At 39.7% G+C, this 27,360-nt stretch overlaps 1 pseudogene; it reads left to right on the forward strand.

Annotated features, from left to right (window-relative positions):
• Positions 1 to 3,135: 3,135 nt before the first annotated feature.
• Positions 3,136 to 26,007, forward strand: LOC142176983 (ethylene-responsive transcription factor ERF034-like; annotated as a pseudogene).
• Positions 26,008 to 27,360: the final 1,353 nt, after the last annotated feature.

Raw genomic sequence — 27,360 nt, forward strand, 5'->3', positions numbered from 1 at the left:
GCAATGAAAATTAAAGTTGAAAAGATAGATGCAAAAAATATATCAATATATCAATAAGTAACAATGCAGACCCGTAACTTATAAAAATCAAAATTGAATTGGATACCATTCTTTAATAGTATAAGCTCTAACTATCTTTTTGTCAAAATTATAATTTTGTTTAAATACGGAGCAATTTGTGACATATTACTTAATATTTATTTTAAATTTTTTAATCAAAAACTATTTTAATTCGATTAAAATACGATATTAATATTTATTTATATGATGAAGAATATAGTTTATCAACAACTTTTTGTTATTGGCGTAACAAACGTGCGTTCTCAAATACTAGTATATAGTATATATATATATATATATATATATATATATATATATATATATATATATATATAATATTTTAGTAGTATATTTTGTGAATTAAGACTCTATTCTGGGCCTGTTGGCCTTAAAAACCTTATTTTTACTCACCTCGATTTGCGTGCACCATCCTGGCGTAAATCCGGAAAGCCTTTATGTGGAAATTTATGAAGTAATAATTTTTGGGATTTAAAATTAATTTTTAGTTGACTTTGGTCAATATTTTGAGTAAACGAACTCGGATCCGTGTTCTTACATTTCCGGAAGGTCCGTAGTAAAATATGGGACTTGGGCGTATGCCCGGAATCGAATTCCGAGGTCCCTACCTCGAGAAATGAATTTTTGATGAAAATTGTAAAACTGAAATTCTATGAATTTAAAGAAATTGATTAATGTTTGATCTCGTTGGTATCGGGCCCGTATTTGGTTCCGGAGCCCGGTACAGGTTTAATATAATACATGTCATGTCTGTGAAATTTGGTAGAAATCGGAGTTGATTTGACGTTATTCGGACGTGCGGTTGAGAAGATAGTAGTTTTGAAATGTTCTTGAAAAAATTCATGAGTTTTGGTGCTAAATCCATAGTTTTAGATATTATTTTTGTGATTTGATCGCACGAGCAAGTTCGTATGATGTTTTTAGACTTGCGTGCATGTTTGGTTTGGAGCCCCGAGGGCTCGGGTGAGTTTCAGATAGGCCACGGGATGTTTTGAACTTAGAAAATTTTGCTGGTATAACTGAACATGTTGGAGGCCTCTAATCTCGCAATTGCGAGATCAGGTATCGCAAATGCGAACCAAGCAAGTATGGCAATTGCGAGGTTTTTATTGCAATTGCGAATAAAGCCTAGGCCAACAGTTCTCACAATTGCGAGTTTATCTTCGCAATTGCGAAGGGCCAATTGTCGAAAATGCGACATACTCTCCGCATTTGCGAAGGCAGCGGAAATGTGAAGGTTCTCGCATTTGCATTTGCGTCTCGGAATGAGTGTTCGGATTTCGTAAGTTTTTCCGAAATTTGAGACGTGGGTCCCACTGCTGAATATTTTAATGAATTTTGGATTTTATCCGGAAAATTAGTAAATTCATATGGAATTAATTCCTATAATTCGTATTGAGTATATTGAATTATTTGTAAATAGATTTGAAACTTTTGGAGACAAATTTAAAAGTTAAAGATGTGGTTGAGTAATTGATTGGAATTTGAAAAGCGAGGTAAGTGTCGTGGTTAACCTTGACTTGAGAAAATAGAACCCTTAAATTATTTGTTATGTGAAATGCATGTGAACGACGTATAGGCGAGGTGACGAGTGTTTATACGTCGTCAAATTAATTGTTTGCCTGCTTACTTGAAAAATCATAAATTGTTTTAAATCATGAATTAATTATTATAATAATTGTTTCTCTCCTATTCTTTGTCAAATATTAATTCTTGAATTCCTGCATTAATTATTACATGCTATTTGAATTATGTGCCTTAATTGTTATTTGGAATTTAGCATATTAAATATTAAATTGCATATTTTCTCTCTAATTTCCATAATAATTTGCTATTTTCCTTTGTTTGTTTCATAATTAAATCATAATTATTGTATGCTTGTTGTCTTATAATTTCATATTAATTGCTGCATTTATTAAGGAAATTTCTTCTATAAGAATTGGTAAATGAATATGTTGAAGGAACGGGTTGCACGCCGCAACATAATTGATTATAATGAATATATTGGAGGATCGGGTTGCACGCCGCAACAAAATTAATTATAATGAATATATTGGAGGATCGGGTTGCACGCCGCAACAGATTTATTTAAAAGTCAATATTGGGGGATCGGGTTGTACGCCGCAACAGATTTATTTAAAAGTCTATATATATACTTGATTGAAATAAATATATAACAGACTTGATTAAAATGAATATATTGGAGGAGCGGGTTGCACGCCGCAACAGAATTGAATGTGAATATATTGTGAGAGTGGGTTGCACGCTCAACAGAATTGATGGAAATGATAATTGGTTATGACTGCTGAGTTGATTTTAATTATTATAAATGAGTTACCTAATTTATTTCTATTATTGTTGTTGTTACTAATATTGTGTACATGTAATGTACTGGTATTGTTAGCATCGTCACTACTTCGTCGAGGTTAGGCTCAGCACTTACCAGTACATGGGGTCGGTTGTACTGATACTACATTCTACACTTCTTGCGCAGATTTCGGAGTTGGTCCCAGCGGCGTACCATAGACTTGCTCGGATTTCAGCTACTAGAGGAGACTTGAGGTATAACTGCACGGCGTCCGCAGTTTCTGAAGTCCCCATCTACTTTACTTTAGCTGTGTGTTTATTTTCAGACAGCTTTATCTTATTCAGCCCCTTATTTGTATTATTCTAGAAGCTCGTGCACTTGTGACACCAATTCTGGGATGGTATTTAGACACCGTTGTTTTTATGGATTATTCACTATATTTTAGAATTTACTTCCGCAATTGTTATTTGTTATTAATAAATTTAATTTTTTTTTTTAAAAATGGATAATATTATTCTAACATTGGCTTTCCTAGCAAGTAAAATGTTAGGTGCCATCACGGTCCGAAGGGGGGAATTTCGGGTCGTGACATATATAGTACTATTTGCTTTCACTTTTTTCTTTTTGTTTGGGATTATTCTATCTCTAGTGAAAAAGATAAAAAGTGACAATAAGCCCAATAACCAAAACACTATAAGTAGCTCATTAAACCTAATGCTTTGTAGCTCTATAAACCCTCGTATATTTTTCACTAACTCTCAAGAAATCTCCCCATCACCTATGGAAGAGAAATCTCTCATTTTCAACAACATTAACAATGAAACAACCTCTTCCACAATCCCCCACTTTTCTCCTTGTTCATCTCTCTCAAAAAGACCGCCAACCTTAGCATCATCAAAACAAGAAACCAATTACAAGAAAACTAAATGCAATGACATGAACAAGAAAACCAAGAAAATTGACGACTTAAAACACCCTATATACCACGGTGTTCGAAAACAGAGCTGGGGAAAATGGGTGTCCGAAATTCGTGAGCCAAGAAAAAAATCAAGAATTTGGTTAGGTACTTTTGCTACTGCTGAATTGGCTGCTAGAGCACATGATGTTGCTGCTATTGGAATTTCGATGATGGCAATAGTTTCGTATGATGATTTCGGACTTAGGCGTATGTTCGGATTTGGATTTGGAAGTCCGTAGGACAATTCGACACATTTTGGCTAAAGTTGGAAAAATATAAGATTTTGAAAAAGTCCGACCGAAGGATGAATTTTGATAACGAGGTCGGATTTCAATTCTACAAATGGGAATAGCTCCTTTACGTCAGTTATGACATGTGTGAAAAATTTAAAGTCATTCCGGATTGATTTGATACGTTTCGACGCAAAATATAGAAGTTGGAAGATTTAAAAATTTATAATTCGATTCGATGCGCGATTCATAATTTCGGCATTGTTTGACATAGTTTAAAGCCTCGACTAAGTTCGTATTGTATTTTGGGACATATTGGTATATTTGGTTAAAGTCCCGAGGGCCTCGGGTTGATTTCGGATGGTTAAACGGACCAAAATTATGCTTGAAAGAATTCTGGAATTTTCCAGTTCTGGTGCAATCGCACCTGCGATCGAAATGGTCGCAGGTGCGTGACCGCAAAAGCGAAAAATTGGTCGCAGATGCGGCCTGGGCAGGACTGGCCAAAGGTCGCAGATGCGAACAGCCTTCCGCACCTGCGCAATCACAGATGCGAGGTTGAGGTCGCAGAAGCCAAAGGAGCAGGCATGGGCAGTGGTCGCAGGCACGAACATTTTCCCGCACCTGCGAGGCCGCAGGAGCGGAACTTTTCCGCAGGTGCGAGAGGGTAGTGGTCAGTGGACATTCGCAGAAGCGAGAATTTGCTCGCAAAAGCGAGCTTGCAGGTGCGACTAAAATATCCGCAGGTGCGAAACTGGGCAGAAACATAAGGAAGGAACTTGGCCATTTTTGGCATTTCATTTTGAAATTTTTGGAGCTCGGATTTGGGCGATTCTGGAGAGATTTTTCACAAGCTTGGTTAGGGTAAATGTTCTATATCCTAAAGTGATTATATTTCATGAATCTATGATTATATTCATCGTTTAATTCGGATTTAAATGGAAGAAATCAAGATTTTTGTAAAATCTTCCAAAAATAAAAATTTAAGATTTGGAAGTCGAGTTGTTATTGAAATTAAATAAAATTGGTATGGTTGAACTCGTATCGGAATGGATGTTCGTATTTCATAAAAATTATGTTGGGTTCCGAGAGGCGGACCCCGCATTGACTTTTGTTGACTTTTTGGAATAAATTTTTAAGTCGGCGTATTATTATCCGGAATTATTTTCGATGAATTTTAATGAAGTTATACAATTAATTTGGATAGATTTGAGCTGTCAGGAGGTCAATTCAAGCATTAAGGCTATTTTGGAATATCGGCCTAACTTCAATAATGTAAGTGTCTTGCTTAACCTCGAGTGGGGAAATTACCCCTTAGGCATTGAGTCTTATGTGCCATTTGTAAAATGTGAAAAGCCGTGTACGCGAGGTGACGAGTACGTACTCGGGCTTATACGTGCAAAATACATTGAATTAAAGTCTTAGGCATTATTGTGTAGTAAATTAAAAAATTATGGAAAACTATTAAATCATCTGTTTGCCATGCCTAAATCCTTATTGTTGAATTTGTTTTTATATGATAATTTGATGTGATTATTACTTGAAATAGTTATGAAATTTCGTGAGTATTGTTGGTTTAATATTTCTTGGAAATTAATTCCAATATGAATTTTCTTATGCAAATAATTAATTTAAGCGAGCTTAAGAATAAGTGTTAATATAATTATCTAAATTTGCATTAATGAAGGCTTTGCTTTGTGCTGAGTAATTTCTATCTCTATTGATTGTTTTTGGGTGTTATATATATTGTGTGGAGCCTTGGGCTATTTATTGTGAAATTAATTGATTTTGTTATATCTTTGGAATTTGGTTGTGGCCATTGGGCAAATTGTGATATGAATTGATTTTATTATGTTACCATGTTAATTTTCCGTGTAAATTATTATGTTGTGTGAGTTATTATTTTGGGGAGATAAGGGTGACATTTCACCGTTGATTTTATGTGGGTATAAGGGTGACATTTCACTGTTGTTGTGTTTGTTGGAATATTGTCTGGGCGGAGCGATAAGGGTGGCTATAGAAGCGATAAGGGTGGCAATAAGAGCGATAAGGGTGGCAATAAGAGCGATAAGGGTGGCTATTGACATTGTCTGGGCGGAGCGATAAAGGTGGCTATTGATATTGTCTGGGCGGAGCGATAAGGGTGGCTATAGGAGTGATAAGGGTGAAAATAGGAGCGATAAGGGTGGCTATTGTGAGAGACGATATGTGATGATGTGGGGTTGTGGTGTTGATGATTTTTATGTGATGTTGTGATTTTTCTTGTGTTTATTTTTATGCCTTATGCAATTGGTCTTGTTGATAGTAAATTGATAACAATCTGTTTTATGTTGAAATTGAGAGCATGTGGCTATTGCCAGTCGGATTATAAAATGAAATATGGGCACGAGGTGCCGTGAGTAATTAATGAGGATATTTGGCACGTGAATTGTCCGTGCAGTTGTGATATGAAATGTGGGCACGAGGTGCTGTGATGAAATGATAATGATAATTGGCACGTAAATTGTCCGTGCAGCTGTGATATAAAATGAGGGCACGAGGTGCCCGGAAAATATGATGATTTAATTATGGGCACGAGGTGCCATGAAAATATAAAAATGGGATGAGACCCGTATTTAAGAATAATATGATAATGGGCTGAGACCCGTATTTTTATGATTATGAAATGAGGTGTCACATGGTGACTTTTTAATTGTGTCACGACCCAATTTCCCCTCTGTGTGACGTCGTGATGGCACCTAATCTCTACAACTAGGTAAGCCTAACACTTTGCAGAATAATGAAATAAAAATATAAATTTAACCAATTATTCAACAATACACAACAATCCCCAAAACCCGAAACATCGTGAATCACAAACTATAGAAGGAAAAGTCTAGTGTCTCTATACATCAGAACCTAACAAAGAAGATACAGAAAATAATGGACATGACAAAGAGTAGAAGGGGACTCCGAGGTCTGCGGACGCGGCAGATATACCTTGAAGTCTCCAAAGCTGTCCCGGCTCACTGATAGTGCGGCTAATAAGGTGCACCTAGATCTGCACACGAAAAACATTTGCAGAGAGTAGCACGAGTACACCACAATGGTACCCAGTAAGTGCCAAGCCTAACCTCAGTCGAGTAGTGACGAGGTCAGGTCAAGGCCCTACCAGAGTAAATATAATAAATTAAATAGTAAAAGATATAAGTAAAATTTACGGTAATACAGTTAAAGAAATTCTCGAAAGTTTAACAGTTAAAGGAGCCCTCGGCTCAGAACAAAGTAAACACAATGGGGAATCTCCTAGGATGCCGTCCCGCAGTTCCGAATTAATATGTAGTACAGGGGGATCTCCCAGAATATGTCTGTAGTCCTAAAGTAAATATGCAGTGCTGGGGGATCTCCCGGAATACGTCCGTAGTCCTAAAGTAAATATGCAGTGCTGGGGGGAGGGGGGATCTCCCGGAATACGTCCGTAGTCCCAAAGTAAATATGCAGTACTGGGGGATCTCCCGGAATACGTCCGTAGTCCCAAAGTAAATATGTAGTGCTGGGGGATACCCCGGAATACGCCCGTAATCCCAATTTAAATATGCAATGCAAGATACAATGACAGGTATGGCCTCGAATTATACAGTTTACACTAATCACAGATAAGGAAAATAGGGATTTAACTAAGCATGACGCACATAATATCAATTAGGCAGTTAAAACACGTAAGCATGCTTTTCTAGTCTAAACTAAACAATTAAACATTATTAGTGCAATTCAATAAGAGAAACCATTTATGATTTAAAAAGGTTAAACGGGATTTTTGCAATAATAGCCCTTGTACGTACTCGTCACCTCACGTACACAATGCCCACACCCCAAATAATATCGAAATATCCTAAGGGGAAAGTCCCCAACACAAGGTTAGGCAAGCCACTTACCTCGAACCAAGCTCAATCAATCGGTCACACTGTCTTTCCCATGAATATTCGGCTCTGAATGGCTCAAATCTAGCCAAAAGCAATTGCATATCATAAATACAACCATAATAGATTCATCTAATTAATGAAATCAACATTTTAACAAAAATTTCAAAATTAACTCAAAAATCGCCCGTGGGGCCCACCTCTCGGAATCGGGTAAAAGTCATAAAATACGAACACCCATTCACTCACGAGTTTACTCGTACCAAAATTGCTCAAATCCGATACCAAAATCTCGATCAAAACCCCAAAGTTCGGCCTAAGAACTTTTCTCAATATTTCACCCCAAATCCAAAATTTAACAATGAATTCAAGCATATATTAGTGGAATATAACCATAAAGGAGTTAAGAATTTTTACCCAATAGATATCTCTGAAAATCCCTAAATCCCTCATCCAAAATCCGAGCTCCCAGCTTAAGTTTTTGATAAAAATGGCATAACCTCAGTTTTTGGAACTTTAATACTGCCCAGACGCGTCCTTCTTCGCGAATGCGGCCACACCCTCGCGTTCCCAAAGTACAATTTACTTCGGCCCAAAAATCCTCCATCGCGAACACGATGCACATGTCGTGAACACGAAGACCACTCAGCTTGACCCTTCACGAATGGGGGATCTCCATCGCGAACGCGAAGCACGAAATCTCGCCTGCCTCCAGTTCTTCTTCGCGAACGCGAGGACTATGTCGTGAACGCGTAGCTTCGAGGTTCCTCACCTTCGCGAACGCGAGAGCGACATCGCGGACACGAAGAATAATTTAGCTGCCCTTTCCAGATACCTTACGCGAATGCGAGGACTCTCTCGCGAACGCGATGAAGAATATGACTGCAACAAAACACAAGAAATCTACTATCTTCCAAAGTCCAAAAGTGATCCGTAAAGCATCTGAAACTCACCCGAGGCCCCCGTGACCTCAACCAAACCTACCAACAAGTCCTAAAACACCATACGAACTTAGTCGAGCTCTCAAATCACATTAAAAAAATGCTAAAATCATGAATCACCTTCCAATTCAAACTTAAAGAACTTGAAACTTCAAAATACTACAACCAATGCCGAAACCTATCAAACCATGTTCGATTGACCTCAAATTTTGCATGTAAGTCATATTCGATATTATGGACCTTTTCCAACTTCCGGAATCGGATTCCAACCCTGATATCAAAATTTTCACTACCGGCCCAAAATTCTAAAAATTTGACTCACGAGTTTACTCGTACCAAAATTGCTCAAATTCGATACAAAAATCTCGATCAAAACCCCAAAATTCGGCCTAAGAACTTTTCTCAATTTTCACCCCAAATCCGAAATTTAACGATGAATTCAACAATAGATTAGTGGAATATAACCATAAAGGTGTTAAGAATCGTTACCCAATCGATATCTCTGAAAATCCCTAAATCCCTCATCCAAAATCCGAGCTCCCAACTTAAGTTTTTGATAAAAATGGCATAACCTCCGTTTTTGGAACTTTAATACTGCCCAGACGCGTCCTTCTTCGCGAACGCGGCCACACCCTCGCGTTTGCGAAGTACAATTTACTTCGGCCCAAAAATCCTCCATCGCGAACACAATGCACATGTCGCGAACGTGAAGACCACTCAGCTTGACCCTTCGCGAACGCGGGATCTCCATCGCGAACGCGAAGCACGAAATCTCGCCTGCCTCCAGTTCTTCTTCGCGAATGCGAGGACCATGTCGCGAACGCGTAGCTTAGAGGTTCCACACCTTCGCGAATGCGAGAGCGACATCGCGGACGCGAAGAGTAATTCAGCTGCCCTTCCCAGATATCTTACGCGAACGCGAGGACTCTCTTGCGAATGCGATGAAGAAAAATGCCTGCAACAGAATACCAGAAATTTGCTATTTTCCAAAGTCCAAAAGTTATCCGTAAAGAATCCGAAACTCACCCGAGGCCCCCGGGACCTCAACCAAACATACCAAAAAGTCCTAAAACTCCATACGAACTTAGGCGAGCTCTCAAATCATATAAAAAAAAATGCTAAAATCACGAATCACCTAACAATTCAAACTTAAAGAACTTGTAACTTCAAAATTCTACAACCGATGCCGAAACCTATCAAACCACGTTCGATTGACCCCAAATTTTGCACGCAAGTCATATTCAATATTACGGACCTATTCCAACTTCCTGAATTGGATTCCAACCCCGATATCAAAATTTTCACTACCGGCCCAAAACTCCAAAAATTTGACTTTCGCTATTTCAAGCCTAAATGAGCTACGGACCTCCAAAACATAATACGGACACGCCCCTAAACCCAAAATCACCTAACAGAGCTAACGAAACCGACAAAATTCCATTCCGGAGTCATCTTCACACAGTTTCAACTACGGTCCAAATCCTAAGGCTTAAGCTCTCATTTAGGGACTAAGTGTCCCAAAACACTCCAAAACTCAAAACCAATCATCCCGGCAAGTCACAATAGCAAAAATAGATATGGGGAAAGAAGTTAATAGGGAATCGGGGCTATTACTCTCAAAACGACCGGCCGGGTTGTTACATCCTCCCCCTCTTAAAACAATCGTTCGTCCTCGAACGAGTATAAAGACATACCTAAAACTGTGAAAAGATGAGGGTACTAGCTGCGCATATCCTGATCAGTCTCCCAAGTCGCCTCCTCGTCCGGCTCACCTCTCCACTGGACCTTTACTGAAGTAATATTCTTTGACCTGAGCTTTCTGACCTGCCTGTCCAAAATGACTACTGGCTCCTCAACATAAGATAAATCCTTGTCCAACCGGACTGAGCTGAAATTCAATACATGAGTCGGATCACCGTGATACTTCCGGAGCATAGACACGTGGAATACTGGGTGAACTCATGCTAGGCTAGGAAGCAAAGCAAGCTCATAAGCAACCTCCCCTACTCACCGCAATATCTCAAAAGGACCAATGAACCTCGGGCTCAGCTTTCCCTTCTTCTTGAACCTCATGACGCCCTTCATAGGTGATACCCGAAGCAAGACCCGCTCAACAACCATAAATGCCAAATCACGAACCTTCCGGTCCGCAAAACTCTTCTGCCTGGACTGGGCTGTGCGAAGTCTCTCCTGAATCACCTTCACCTTATCCAGGGCATCCTGGACCAAGTCTGTACCCAACAATCGGGCCACGCCCGGCTCAAACCATCCCACTGGGGACTGGCACCGCCTACCATACAAAGCCTCATATGGTGCCATCCGAATGCTGGACTGGTAACTGTGGCTGTAAGCAAACTCTGCAAGTGGAAAGTATTGGTCCCATGACCCTCCGAACTCCATCACACAGGCACGGAGCATATCCTCAAGAATCTAAATCGTGCGCTCGGACTGCCCGTCCGTCTGAGGGTAAAAGGCTATGCTCAGCTCCACCCTAGTACCCAACTCCCGTTGTGCGGCTCTCAAAAACCGTGATGTGAACTGTGTACCTCTGTCTGAAATGATGGATACTGTAATACCATGAAGGCGAACAATATCTCTGATATAAATCTCAACCAACCTCTCAGAAGAATAAGTGGTCAATACTGGAATAAAATGAGCTGACTTGGTCAGCCGATCGACGATCACCCAAATAGCATCGAACCTTCTCAAAGTCCGTGGAAGTCCAACTACAAAGTCCATGGTGATCCGCTCCCACTTCCACTCTGGGATCTCTAACCTCTGAAGTAATCCACCCGGTCTCTAATGCTCATATTTAACTTGCTGACAGTTGAGACACTTGGCCACAAACCCAACTATATCCTTTTTCATTCTTCTCCAACAATAGTGATGTCTCAAATCTTGGTACATCTTCGTGGCACCGGGATGAATGGAGTACCGCAAGCTATGGGCCTCCTCAAGAATCAACTCTCGAAGTCCATCTACATTGGTCACACAGATCCGGCCATGCATCCTCATCACACCGTCATCACCAATAGTCACATCTCTGGCATCACCTCGCCGAACCCTGTCCTGAAGAACTAGAAGATGAGGATCATCATACTGGTGCTCCCTGATACGGTCATAAAGAGAAGACCGAGCAACCACACAAGCTAATACCCGGCTAGGCTCTGAAATATCCAATCTCACGAACTGGCTGGCTAAGGCCTGAACATCCAAGGCTAAGGGCCTCTCGACTATCAAAAGATATGCCAAACTCCCCAAACTCTCTGCTCGGCAACTCAAGGCATCGGCCACTACATTAGCCTTCCCCGGGTGGTACAATATAGTGATATCATAGTCTTTAAGTAGCTCCAACCATCTCCGCTGACGCAAATTAAGGTCCTTCTGCCTGAACAAGTATTGTAAACTCCGGTGATCACTGTAAATCTCACAAGGAACTCTGTACAAATAATGCCTCCAAATCTCCAAGGCATAAACAATAGCTGCCAGCTCAAGGTTGTGGACAGGATAGTTCTTTTCATGCACCTTCAACTGTCTGTATGTGTAGGCAATCACCATACAGTCCTGCATCAATACTGCTCCAAGGCAAATCCTCGAGGCATCACAATAGATAGTGTAGGACCCCGAACCTGTAGGCAACACTAATACTAAGGTTGTAGTCAAAGTTGTCTTGAGCTTCTGAAAGCTCTGTTCACACTCCTCGGTCTACCTGAACGGAGCACCCTTCTGGGTCAGCCTGGCCATAGGTGCTGAAATGGATGAAAATCCCTCCACAAAGCGACGGTAATACCCCGCCAGACCAAGGAAACTGCGGATCTCCGTAGCTGATGACGGTCTAGGCCAACTCTGCACTGCCTCCACCTTCTTCGGATCTACCTTGATCCCATCACAAGACACTATGTGGCCCAAGAATGCCACTGAATCATGCCAGAATTCACACTTAGAAAATTTTGCATACAACCTCTTCTCCCTCAAAGTCTGAAGCACGGTCCTCAAGTGCTGCTCATGATCTTCCCGAGACCGAGAATATACCAGGATGTCTTCAATAAACACAATGACGAAGGAATCAAGATAAGGCCGGAATACACTGTGCATCAAATGCATAAAGGCTGTTGGGGAATTGGTCAGCCCAAATGGCATGACAAGAAACTCATAGTGACCATATCTGGTCCTGAAAGTAGTCTTCGGGATGTCCGGCTCCCGAATCTTCAACTGATGATAGCCAGAATGCAAGTCAATCTTGGAAAATACCTTGGCACCTTGTAACTGATCAAATAAATCATCAATACGAGGCAATAAGTACCTGTTCTTCACTGTGACTTTGTTCAACTGGCGGTAATCAATACACATACGCATAGAACCATCGTTCTTCTTCACAAATAAGACCGAAGCACCCCAAGGTGATATACTGGGCCTGATGAAACCCTTATCAAGCAACTCCTGCAACTCCTTCAACTTAGGAGGAGCCATACGGTAGGGAGGAATAGAAATGGGCTGAGTGCCCAGCAACAAATCAATGCCGAAATCAATATCTATGTCAGGCGGCATGCCCGAAAGATCAGCTGGAAACATATATGGAAAGTCTCTCACTACTGGAACTGACTCAACTGTAGGGGTATCAATACTGACATCTCTCACATAAGATAGATATGTGTCACACCCCTTCTCAACCATTCGTTGAGCTTTAAGAAAAGAAATAACTCTGCTGGGAGTATACCCTAAGGTACCTCTCCACTCTAATCGCGGTAAACCTGGCATAGCCAGCGTCACGGTTTTAGCGTGACAATCAAGAATAGCATAATGGGGCGATAACCAGTCCATGCCTAAAATAATATCAAAGTCCACCATGCTGAGCAATAATAAATTAGCTCTGGTCTCAAAACCACTAAGAGCAATCAAACACGACCGATACACGTGGTCCAAAACAAGAGAATCTCCCACAGGAGTAGATACATAAATACGAGAACTCAAAGAATCCCGAGATATCCCCAAATGTGGAGCAAAATAAGAAGACACATATGAATACGTAAAGCCTGGGTCAAATAATACTGATGCATCCCTATGACAGACAGGGACGATACATGTGATGACTGAATCTGAAGCAACAACCTCTGAACGGGCTGGAAGGGCATAGTACCTGGCCTGGCCTCCCTCTCTAGGGCGACCTCGACCTCCCCGACCTCCACCTTAAGCTGGCTGAGGAGGTGGGGTGGCAACTGGTGATGGAAGAATGGCTGGAGGACCCGGTGGAGCACGTGGAGGCAGATAAGTCTGTGAAGGTGTACCCCTTATGGCTCTGGGGAAATCTCTAACCATGTGACGAGTGTAACCATACTCAAAACAACCTCTCGGAGGACGCGGCGGCTGAGACTGACTCGGACCTGGCCTGCTGGACTGGCCGGTAATAGCACCTCGAGTAGGAGGCATACTGGATACTGGCGGTGCATAATAGGGCTCCTGAGGTCTAGGAGGAGCTAGAACACCGCTGGCTGCTGGAAGAGCTGAATGAATAGGGCGACTCACAAAACCCCTACCATAGCGTGTTGCTGATGCACGAGCTCCTGAATAATGACCAGTCTCTCGAGACCTTTTGGTCTCTCTCTCCTCTTTGTCCCGAGCAAGCATGCCCACCAATCTCCTGGCGATACTCACAACCTGCTGATAAGAAATATCCATCTCCAACTCCCTGGCCAGACTAATCCTAATACTGGGGTAGAGTCCCTCAATAAATCGTCGAACCCTCTCTTGAACTGTGGCAACCAAGGCCAGTGCATGTTGTGCCAAATTACTGAAACGAACAGCATACTCTGACACAGTGATAGAACCCTGGCGCAGCTGCTCAAACTCTGCGCGCCAAGCATCCCCGAGGCTTTGGGGAACATACTCAAGCAAGAATATCTCTGAAAACTGAGTCCAAGTGAGTGAGGCTGCCTCATCCGGACTACTCAGCTCATAGGCACGCCACCACTGATATGCCGCTCCCTTCAGCTGGAAAGCGGTGAAAGAAACCCCACTCGTCTCCACAATGCCCATAGTGTGGAGAATACGATGACACTCCTCAAGAAAACCCAGAGCATCATCCGAAGCTAGTCCGCTGAAAGTAGGTGGGTGGTACTTCTTGCACCTCTCAAGTCTGAGCTGCTCTGCCTCAGAAGCTACTGCCCTAACCTCGGGCTGAGCTGGAGCTACCGGCTGCATTGGTACAACCTCTGGAACCTAGTCGACCTGAACCCGCTGCTTTGGAGCATCGGCGACGGGAGTCTGTGCTCCTCCCCCGGCCTGAGATGTGGCAGGAGCAAGTGGAATCAATCCAGCCTGAGCTAAGGTGCTGAACATGCTCAGACACTAGGCTAGAGTCTCCTGTAGGGCTGGTGCAGCAACAGGTATCTCAGGTGTCTGTCCTCCAGCTTGAGCTACTGGGGGCTCTTCTGTAGCGGCTCGTGCGGGTGCTCTGGCTGCACCATGTGGACGTCATCAACCTCTACCCTGGCCCTGGTCTCTTGCGGCTTTAGCAGGGGGCGCGGGTGCCTGGTCATCAGATCCGCTTGTATGTGTCTTCACCATCTGTGAGAGAATAAAATACAGAAGTTTAGAATCTTTGAAGTCAACAATTTTAGCACGACAAGGAATCAAAATAGTGAAATTTTCCTAACAATTCCATAGCCTCCCGAAGATAAGTACAGACGTCTCTGTACCGATCCGTGAGACTCTAATAAACCGGTTTGTGACTCACGACACCTACGAACCTAGGGCTCTGATACCAACTTGTCACGACCCAATTTCCCCTCTGTGTGACGTCGTGACGGCACCTAGTCTCTACAACTAGGTAAGCCTAACACTTTGCGGAATAATGAAACAAAAATATAAATTTAATCAACTATTTAAAAATACACAACAATCCCCAAAACCCGAAACATCGTGAATCACAAACTATAGAAGGAAAAGTCTAGTGTCTCTATACATCAGAATCTAACAAGGAAGATACAGAAAATAATGGACATGAGAAAGAGTAGAAGGGGACTCTGAGGTCTGCGGACGCGGCAGATATACCTTGAAGTCTCCAAAGCTGTCCCCGCTCACTGATAGTGCGGCTAATAAGGTGCACCTAGATCTGCACACGAAAAACATTTGCAGAGAGTAGCACGAGTACACCACAATGGTACCTAGTAAGTGCCAAGCCTAACCTCAGTCGAGTAGTGACGAGGTCAGGTCAAGGCCCTACCAGAGTAAATATAATTAATTAAACAGTAAAAGATATAAGTAAAATTTACGGTAATACAGTTAAAGAAATTCTCAAAAATTTAACAGTTAAAGGAGCCCTCGGCTCAAAACAAAGTAAACACAATGGGGAATCTCCCAGGATGTCGTCCCGTAGTTCCTAGTGAATATGCAGTACATGGGGATCTCCCGAAATACGTCCGTCATCCCAAAGTAAATATGCAGTGCTGGGGGATCTCCCGGAATATGTCCGTAATCCCATAGTAAATATGCAGTGCTGGGGGATCTCCCGGAATACGTCCGGAGTCCCAAAGTAAATATGCAGTGCTGGGGGATCTCCAGGAATACATCCGTAGTCCCAATTTAAATATGCAATGCAAGATACAATGACAGGTATGGCCTCGAATTATACAGTTTACACTAATCACAGATAAAGAAAATAGGGATTTAACTAAGCATGACGCACAGAATATCAATTAGGCAGTTAAAACACGTAAGCATGATTTTCTAGTCTAAACTAAACAATTAAACATTATTAGTGCAATTCAATAAGAGAAACCATTTATGATTTAAAAAGGATAAACAGGATTTTTGCAATAATAGCCCGTATACGTACTCGTCACCTCACGTACACGGTGCCCACACACCAAATAATATCGAAATATCCTAAGGGGAAAGTCCCCAACACAAGGTTAGGCAAGCCACTTACCTCGAACCAAGCTCAATCAATCGGTCACAATGCCTTTTCCACGAATATCTGGCTCTGAATGGCCCAAATCTAGCCAAAAGCAATTACATATCATAAATATAACCATAATAGACTCATCTAATTAATGAAATCAACAATTTAACAAAAATTCCAAAATTAACTCAAAAATTGCCCGTGGGGCCCACGTCTCAGAATCGGGTAAAAGTCGCAAAATACGAACACCCATTCACTCACGAGTTTACTCGAACCAAAATTGCTCAAATCCGATACAAAAATCTTGATCAAAACCCCAAAATTCGGCCTAAGAACTTTTCTCATTTTTCACCCCAAATCCGAAATTTAACGATGAATTCAAGCATAGATTAGTGGAATATAACCATAAAGGTGTTAAGAATCGTTACCCAATCGATATCTCTGAAAATCCCTAAATCCCTCGTCCAAAATCCGAGCTCCCAACTTAAGTTTTTGATAAAAATGGCATAACCTCCGTTTTTGGAACTTTAATACTGCCCAGACGCGTCCTTCTTCGCGAACACGGCCACACCCTCGCGTTCGCGAAGTACAATTTACTTCGGCCCAAAAATCCTCCATCGCGAACACGATGCACATGTCACGAACGTGAAGACCACTCAGCTTGACCCTTCGCGAACGCGGGATCTCCATCGCGAACGCGAAGCATGAAATCTCGCCTGCCTCCAGTTCTTCTTCGCGAACGCGAGGACCATGTCGCGAACGCGTAGCTTCGAGGTTCCACACCTTCGCGAATGCGAGAGCGACATCACGGATGCGAAGAGTAATTCAGCTGCCCTTCCCAGATATCTTACGCGAACGCGAGGACTCTCTTGCGAACGCGATGAAGAAAATGCCTGCAACAGAACACCAGAAATCTGCTATCTTCCAAAGTTCAAAAGTTATCCGTAAAGAATCCGACACTCACCCGAGGCCCCTGGGACCTCAACCAAACATACCAACAAGTCCTAAAACACCATACGAACTTAGGCGAGCTCTCAAATCATATAAAGAAAATGCTAAAATCACGAATCACCTTCCAATTCAAACTTAAAGAACTTGAAACTTCAAAATTCTACAACCGATACCGAAACCTATCAAACCACGTTCGATTGACCCCAAATTTTGCACGTAAGTCATATTCGATATTACGGACCTTTTCCAACTTCCGGAATCGGATTCCAACCCTGATATCAAAATTTCCACATCCGCCCCAAAATTCCAAAAATTCGACTTTCGCCATTTCAAGCCTAAATGAGCTACGGACCTCCAAAATACAATCCGGACACGCCCCTAAACTAAAATCACCTAACAGAGCTAAGGGAACTGACAAAATTCCATTTTGGAATCATCTTCACACAGTTTCGACTACGGTCCAAATCCTAAGGCTTAAGCTCTCATTTAGGGACTAAGTATCCGAAAACACTTCGAAACTCAAAACCAATCATCCCGGCAAGTCACAATAGCAGAAATAGATATGGGAAAAGTAGTTAATAGGGAATCGGGGCTATTACTCTCAAAACGACCGGCCGGGTCGTTACAAATTGAAAGAATTATATTCAAAATATTTATTTTGAAGGATTTTTACTTAGAAAGTATTATATGAAAGAATTATATTTGAAAGATATTTATTTGAGGAAATTATATTTGAAAAGATTTATTGAAAGAATTATATTTGAAAAATAATTATTTGAGAAAATTATATTTAAAAGACAGTTATCTGGAAGAATTATATGTGAAAGATATTTATTTGAAGGACTTGATTTAATTGGGTATAATTGTGTTTATTAATTGTTGAGTGATATTAATGGTACTTGTTGTCTGTTGTGCATATCACTGGTTGTTTTATCCTGCCCTTATTATTATTTATTTCCTATTATTTTGTATATTATATTGCACAGGTTATTAGACTAGTGAGTGCCTTGACTGTACCTCGTCTCTACTCCATTGAGGTTAGTCTTGATACTTACTGGGTACCGACCGTGGTGTACTCACACTACACTTCTGCACATTTTTGTGCAGAGCCAGGTTTTGGAGATATCGGACTCGAGCAGAGTTAAAGCGGGATCGTAAGGATTCAAGGTAGAGCTGCTTGGTTGTCGCTCTCCCTTGGAGTCTTTTCATTTCATTGTATTGTTAATTTGTAATCAAACAGTATTGTATATTCGGTCCTCATGATCATTCCATATATTCAGTTAGAGTTCGTGACTCAGTACTACCAGTTTTGGGAGGTTGTATATCATAATTATTTCCGCTGTTAGCTTTGATTACTTAAAAAAATGGCTTCAAAATGTAATTGAAATTGGCTTACCTAGTCTTAGAGACTAGGTGCCATCACGACGCCTGTGGTGGGAATTTGGACCGTGATAAGTTGCTATCAGAGCTCTAGGTTCATAGGTTATACGAGTCACGAACGAGTCTTGCGGATCGGTACGGAGACGTCATTACTTATCTTCGAGAGGCTACAAAACTGTTAGGAAATTTCCATTTCTTTCATTCCTGTCGTGCGAAATTTGTTGAATTTGAAATTTGAACCTTTGTATCTCCATTCTCTCACAGATGGTGAGGACACGTGTTACTAGGTTAGCTGAGCAGGCATCCGCACACACTGCTAGGGATGCAAAAGGTAGAGGCCGAGGTAGAGGTCGAGGAAGGGCACGTGCTGCGACTAGAGCACCTGTCAGAACAACAGTTAAGGAGCCACTAGTAGCTCCAGTTGGGGACAGGTACCAGAAGCACATGTTGTTACCCCCGGACTTCAGGAGACTTTAGCACAGTTCCTAAGTATGTTTGGTACATTAACTCATGTGGGATTGATCTTTGTTGCACCAAATATCCCGCAGATTGGGGGAGTAGCTCAGACTCATATCTCAACTCCAGAGTAGCAGGTTCACGTTGGTCAGGTTTTGGGTGTAGTATCGGTACAAGCTGTTATTCCAGTTTGACCTGAGGTCAAGCCCGATGCATCATAAGAAGATCAAAAGAGACTTAAAAGGTTTAAGAGGTATAGTCCACCTACTTTCAGTGTCACAGCTACAGAGGATGCCCAAGAATTTCTAGAAAATTGTCACCGTATTCTCCGCACCATGGGTATTATGGAGGTGAGCGGAGTTGCCTTTACTACATTTCAAATGTCAGGCGCAGCGTATCGGTGGTGGCAAATCTATGAAGAAGGTAGACCAGCCGATGCCACACCACCAACTTGGGCTCAACTTTCGAAAAATATTCTTGAAAGAGTTTGTTCCCCAGACTCTTAGAGATGTGTCACGCGTAGAGTTTGAACGGTTGCGTCAGGGAATTATGACAGTGTCAGAATATGCTATCAGGTTCAGTGAGTTAGCCCATCATGCACCTATATTGGTTCCTACAATCAGAGAGCGGGTCCGCAGATTCATTGAGGGGCTCGAATATGATATTAAAATATGCATGGCTCGAGAATTGCAAATTGATACTCCATTTTAACTAGTAGAGATTGCAAGGAAGATTGAGGGTGTTTTAGGTGAGGAAAGCGAGTCTAAGGAGGCCAAAAGATCTCGAAGATCTGGAGGGTTCAGTGGATTTTACTCTTTAGCTAGAACCCATTATAGCGGAGGCTCGAGCAGTCGGTCAGCTCACTCCGCACATCAGATTACTCGGAGTGCTCCAATTTACAATGCACTACCGACACAAGATTCTTATAGTGGTTATTCCAGTTATCCGGCACAAACTCAGTACGAGCAGCCGTGACCTCAGAGGGGTTGTTATGAGTGTGGTGATACTAGGCATATCATGAGAGATTGTCCTAGACTTGAGAGGGGTGGATTTCATCAGAACACTCCAGCTACAAGCTTTATTCCAGTTGATACTCCACGTGCACAGTCAGCTAGAGGTGGAGGACAGACGGGTAGTGGGCGCCTAAGAGGTGGAGGCCCGACCCGTTGATTTAATCATTATAATTTGATTGAGGCCAATACACTAGATGGTGTCGTTACAGGTACGATCCTGATTTTTTTTATTATAAAATGATAATTTCCTTAATTTGATTCGGTTCTGAATATTGAGATGAGTCCTCCTATTATGCTCCACTTATGGGTGAGCTTCGTAAATTTGTTACCCATTTATATGTTTATCCCTATTGGGAGATTTAAAGGTGTGAGCCTGTGTCTGTCATTTATTTTTGTACACCATTGAGGGCTATAAGTCCAAAAGTAATTTTTATTATTCATCACAGTGGGTTTAATGTGTTTCGGAATAATTGATTCTATTTTTTTATGAATTATACGCCCTACCGGTATGAGGGTTGATTATATGTTGTGAAAATTATTTATGAAATATATTGAAACGAAGAAATAAAGGAAATAGAAAATTTCAGTTGGCACAATATGCAACATAATTGTGATTCGGATTTGAGGATGAGATCCTCACATTTTTACATGATGTGAAATATTTAAACCGGGCTGCAAACCGCAGTGAAAGTTATGTAAGGACGAGGTCCTTGTGGTGAAATATGTATAAGTTTAAAATTCTCCCTTTGTGAAATTTAATTTGTACAATAATATTAATAGGGATTCATGCATGTTAGGCTTATTTGATAATTCTTGTATATTTTTCTGTTCATATTCAGCCATTTTCGTGCTGTAAACATTGAGTTTTAGCCTATGAGGTGAGTGCCCAGGTGGCGTTTAATGTGACTCATTAATCCGAGTAAGCAATCATGAGGTCTTCATGCCTCACATTCTGTTGTAAGTGTTGTGAAAATTCGAAATGAGGTATTGGTTAATATGAGATTAATTGATGATGCTGGAATTAATTATGAACAACTTTTAAGACTAGAGATATGGTGATAAGCATACATATGATGTGCTTCATGTCTTGATATCATTATGATAATGCAGTGCTTATAATGCTGAGATTGGTATTATTGATATATACCTTGTGGTATTGTGTTGGGTTGTGGATGTGTTGTTAGGAGTTGTTTTGTTGTTACTTTGGCGGGTGGATAGGCCCAATTACAGGGGAGACTCTGCCGAAATTTCTTAAAACAATTGGGAGTTAGAAAAAAATTGGGAGATTAAGACGTGCAAAAGAAGAGATAAGTTATGTTATGTGGTTAAGGGCGAATGATCCTAAGCAGGGGAGAATGTAACACCCCAGAAAAATTTTGAAGTACTTCAACACTATCAAGAAAGTTGATGTGTGCGTAGGCACGATTTTCTACAGCCGATTGAGACTAACACCGTGTCTTGATGTAGGGAATTTGAAATTTAATTGGAGTATAAGGAATTGGCTTAAAGGCTTATAAGTGTGAATAAAAGAAATAATCTCAAATGAGATGGTGTTGTCGGGTTTATCTCAAATGCGGTAGCATGGAATCAACCGTGAGTATATGTGTAAAAGTAAAATCATCAATTTGGTAACCTCAGAATAATTCTTAGCACGTTCGAGGACGAACGTTTGTTTAAGAGGTGGAGAATGTAACGATCCGACTTGTCGTTTTAACAATTTTGCCCCGTTCAGTAGCTTAAGGTCTCGAGAAGCTTCGTAATATGTATTATGACCCGTGGGTGTGGTCGAGTTTGATTTTCGGAAGATTTAGAATTTAATTAAAAGAACAATTCTTATTTAGAAGCTTAAATGGAAAGAGTTGACCGGAGAGTTGACTTTTGAGAAACCGACACCGGAATAGAATTTTGATGATGGCAATAGCTTCGTATGATGAGTTCGGACTTAGGCGTATGCTCGGATTTGGATATGAAAGTCCGTAGGACAATTCGACACATTTTGGCGAAAGTTGGAAAAATATTAGATTTTGGAAAAGTTCGACCGAAGGGTAAATTTTGATAACGAGGTCGGATTTCAATTCCAGAAATGGGAATAGCTCCCTTACGTCAATTATGACTTGTGTGCAAAATTTGAAGTCATTCCGGATTGATTTGATACGTTTCGGCGCAAAATATAGAAGTTGGAAGATTTGAAAACTTATAATTCGATTCGATGCGCGATTCATAATTTTGGCATTGTTTGACGTAGTTTAAAGCCTCGACTAAGTTTGTATTGTATTTTGGGACATGTTGGTATATTTGGTTAAAGTCCCGAGGGCCTCGGATGGATTTCAGATGGTTAAACGGACCAAAATTGTGCTTGAAGGAATTCTGGAATTTTCCAGTTCTGGTGCAATCGCACCTGCGATGGAAATGGTCACAGGTGCGTGACCGCAAAAGCGACAAATTGGTCGCAGATGCGGCCTGGGCAGGATTGGCCAAAAGTCGCAGATGCGGACAGCCTTCCGCACCTGCGCAATCGCAGATGCGAGGTTAAGGTCGCAGAAGCGAAAGGAGCAGGCATGGGCACAGGTCGCAGGTGCGAACATTTTCTCGCACTTGCGAGGCCGCTGAAGCGGAACTTTTCTGCAGGTGCGAGAGGGTAGTGGTCAGTGGACATTCGCAGAAGTGAGAATTTGCTCGCAAAAGCGAGCTCGCAGGTGCGACTAAAATGTCCGCAGGTGCGAAATTGGGCAGAAACATAAGGATGGAACTTTGCCATTTTTGGCATTTCGTTTTGGAATTTTTGGAGCTCGGATTTGGGCGATTCTGGAGGGATTCTTCACAGGCTTGGTTAGGGTAAGTGTTCTATATCCTAAAGTGATTATATTTCATCAATCTATGATTATATTCATCGTTTAATTTGCATTTAAATGGAAGAAATCAAGATTTTTGTAAAATCTTCAAAAAACGTAAATTTAAGATTTGGAAGTCGAGTTGTTATTGGAATTCAATAAAATTGGTATGGTTGAACTCGTATTGGAATGAGTGTTCGGATTTCATAAAAATTATGTTCGGTTTCGAGAGGCGGGACCCGCATTGACTTTTGTTGACTTTTTGGAATAAATTTTTAAGTCGACGTATTATTATCCGGAATTATTTTCGATGAATTTTAATGAAGTTATACAATTAATTTGGATATATTTGAGCTGTCCGAAGGTCAATTCAAGCAAGAAGGCTATTTTGGAATATCGGTCTAACTTCAAAAAGGTAAGTGTCTTGCTTAACCTCGAGTGGGGGAATTACCCCTTAGGCATTGAGTCTTATGTGACATTTGTGAATTGTGAAAAGCCGTGTACACGAGATGACGTGTACGTACTCGGGCTTATACATGAAAAATTCATTGAATTAAAGTCTTAGGCATTATTTTGTAGTAAATTAAAAAATTGTGGAAAACTATTAAATCATTTGTTTGCCATGCCTAAATCCTTATTGTTGAATTTGTTTTTATATGATAATTTGATGTGATTGTTACTTGAAATAGTTATGAAATTTCGTGCGTATTGTTGGTTTAATATTTCTTGGAAATTAATTCCAATATGAATTTTCTTATGCAAATAATTAATTTAAGCGAGCTTAAGAATAAGTGTTAATATAATTATCTAAATTTGTATTAATGAAGGCTTTGCTTTATGCTGAGTAATTTCTATCTCTATTGATTATTTTTTGGTGTTATATATATTGTGTGGAGCCTTGGACTATTTGTTGTGAAATTAATTGATTTTATTATATCTTTGAAATTTGGGTGGCCATTGGGTAAATTGTGATATGAATGGATTTTATTATGTTGCCGTGTTAATTTCTCGTGTAAATTGTTATGTTATGTGAGTTATTATTTTGAGGAGATTAGGGTGGCATTTCACCGTTGATATTATGTGGGTATAAGGGTGGCATTTCACTGTTGTTGTGTTAGTTGGAATATTGTCTGGGCGGAGCGATAAGGATGGCAATAGGAGCGATAAAAGTGGCTATTGATATTGTCTGGGCGGAGCAATAAGGGTGGCTATAGAAGTGATAAGGGTGGCAATAGGAGTGATAAGGGTGGCTATTGTCAGGGACGATATGTGATGATGTGGGATTGTGGTGTTGATGATTTTTATGTGATGTTGTGATATTTCTTGTGTTTTTTTTATGCCTTGTGCAATTGGTCTTGTTGATAGTAAATTGATAACAATTTGTTTTATGTTGAAATTGAGAGCCTGTGGCTATTGCCAGGTGGATTATAAAATAAAATGTGGGCACGAGGTGTCGTGAGTAAATAATGAGGATATTTGGCACGTGAATTGTCCGTGCAGTTGTGATATAAAATGTGGGCACGAGGCGCTATGATGAAATGATAATGATAATTCGCACGTGAATTGTCCGTGCAGCTGTGATATGAAATGAGGGCACGAGGTACTGGGAAAATATGATGATTTAATTATGGGCACGAGGTGCCGTGAAAATATAAAAATGGGCTGAGACCCGTGTTTATGAAAATATGAAAATGGGCTGAGACCCGTATTTTTATGATTATAAAATGAGGTGTCACATGGTGACTTTTTAATTGAAAAAATTATATTCAAAATATTTATTTGGAAGGATTTTTACTTAAAAAGTATTATATGAAAGAATTGTATTTGAAAAATATTTATTTGAGGAAATTATATTTGAAAAGATTTATTGAAAGAATTATATTTGAAAAATAATTATTTGAGAAAATTATATGTAAAAGAGAGTTATCTGGAAAACTTATATGTGAAAGACATGTATTTGAAGGACTTGATTTAATTGGGTGTAATTGTGTTCATTAATTGTTGAGTGATATTAATGGTACTTGTTGGCTGTTGTGCATATCACTGGTTGTTTTATCCTGCCTTTATTATTATTATTTGTTTCCTATTATTTTGTATATTGTATTGCACAGGTTATTAGACTAGTGAGTGTCTTGACCGTACCTCGTCTCTACTCCATTGAGGTTAGTCTTGATACTTACTGGGTACCGACCATGGTGTACTCATACTACACTTCAGCACATTTTTGTGCAGAGCCAGGTTTTGCAGATATCGGACTCGAGCAGAGTTAAAGCGGGATCGTAAGGATTCAAGATAGAGTTGCTTGGTCGTCGTAGTCCCTTGGAGTCTTTTCATTTTATTGTACTGTTAATTTGTAATCAACAGTATTGTATATTCGGTACTCGTGATCATTCCATGTATTCAGTTAGAGTTCGTGACTCAGTACTACCAGTCTTGGAAGGTTGTATATCGTAATTATTTTCGCTGTTAGTTTTGATTACTTAAAAAAAAATGGCTTCAAAATGTAATTAAAATCGGCTTACCTAGTCTCAGAGACTAGGTGTCATCACGATGCCTGTGGTGGAATTTTGGGTCGTGATATAAACCAGCTTCTAAATGTGCTAAAGATATTCAAGCTGCTGCAACAAAGGCTGCTGCTTTAAACATTTGTTCAACAAATTGTATTACAGAAGAGAGTCCAGGTGAGTTAATGGAACAATTTTCGTCTGAAGAAATAGAGTCAAGAGAATCATCTTCAACTTCATCTTTAAGTTGCAAAAATGAGGACCCTTTTCTTGATTTGCCTGATCTTCTTTTGGACATTAGTCAAAAATTTGATAAATTTTGTTACTATAATTCACCTTGGGAATTAGCTGAGCTGAAAGCAACGATTCTAATCACAGTGAATTTTGGCCAGAAGATCTTTATTTGTAGGACTACAACTATGGAACTGTACTCTAAGAAGTCCTACAAAATAAAGAATTACAGTATAATTTTCCTCGAACGGAATTTGGGCGCATGAAGTTTGAAGATCATGGTCGAAGTGAAGTGTCTATGTTTGACATAGTTTTGGCAAACAGTTAAACTGGCAGTAATATTTCAGTTCTTAATTACCTCATGAAGTCGTGACAAAAAGCAAGAACATGAAGTAGAGTAATTGTCACCTCTCGTTGTAAATAATGATGAATAAAAAAATTGTTTTCTTAATTTTTTTTCACTGCAATTTTTTTTTTTGAAAAATAATATTGTATAGCCGCTCTTAAAATAATAGCCAAAAAATATATACTTTATATATATATATATTACGTCTTAACATAAAGAATTATTGGCCATAAAACTAAACGAATAATTGTGTCATTTAACTATTATAAACTCTTTAGTCAACAAAACTAGTTAGTTCACAGAAATATATTAGCCAAGCTAATGCTACATTTACTACATCTATATTATTATAAAAATATGAATACAATGTCGGTTTACAAAAATAACCTTATAATATTAAGCATAATAACCTTATAATAAAAGGATATAATCGAAATTCTAGATATTAGCCTAATAATCCTATTAGTTTTAGGACATAATACTACACGTTAGAAATCCTATATGATTACCTTTAGGAATCCTATTAGTATAATTACTTTCGAGTATAGACATATAATATTTACATGTTAGCATGTATACCTAATATTTTAGGAACATGTTATGTTTTTTTTTAATATAATTACTTTTGGGGTAGAGACATAACTTTAGTCATGTAATCCTATTACTTTTAGGATATACTTCTTAAAAATTTCTATTACTAATTTAATTTGAAAACGTATTATAATATCCTATTACTAATTTAATTTGAGAAAGTATTATATTGTCCAAATCCATTTAGAAAAAGGAGAGCATATGTTACTATAAAAGCACAAATACAATATTAATAGACCAAAATAGCCCTAAAATATTAAATGGAAGAACTCATAGGGAAATGACATAACTGCAATAACCTATATTTTGGACTAATTTGAGAATATATTATATTATTCAAATCCATTTAGAAAAAGGAGAGCCTATATTATTTTAAAAGCACAAATACAATATTAACAAACTAAAATATCCCTAAAATATTAAATGGAAGAACTCACAGGGAAAGGACGTGACTGCAATAACCTATTTTTTGGACTACAATACTTTCTATGCTAATTTTTAATATTTAAAAATTAAAAATTAATAAAATTTTGTCTATTAAATTCTTATTAAAAATATGTAGGAAGGTTTAATAAAATTAATTTCATAAGAATCCTCCGTACTTGCAATACATTACAACTCCATAATGTTCAATACCAAGAAAAAATAAAATTAATATTAAATACACTATATAAAGAGTTGAAATTGAGGAAAAATAATATCCTCACGATAATATATTTTTATATTATATTTAAACTATTTTC

The sequence above is a fragment of the Nicotiana tabacum genome, chromosome 23 (genome assembly GCF_000715075.1).
Source record: "Nicotiana tabacum cultivar K326 chromosome 23, ASM71507v2, whole genome shotgun sequence".
Lineage (NCBI taxonomy): Eukaryota > Viridiplantae > Streptophyta > Magnoliopsida > Solanales > Solanaceae > Nicotiana > Nicotiana tabacum.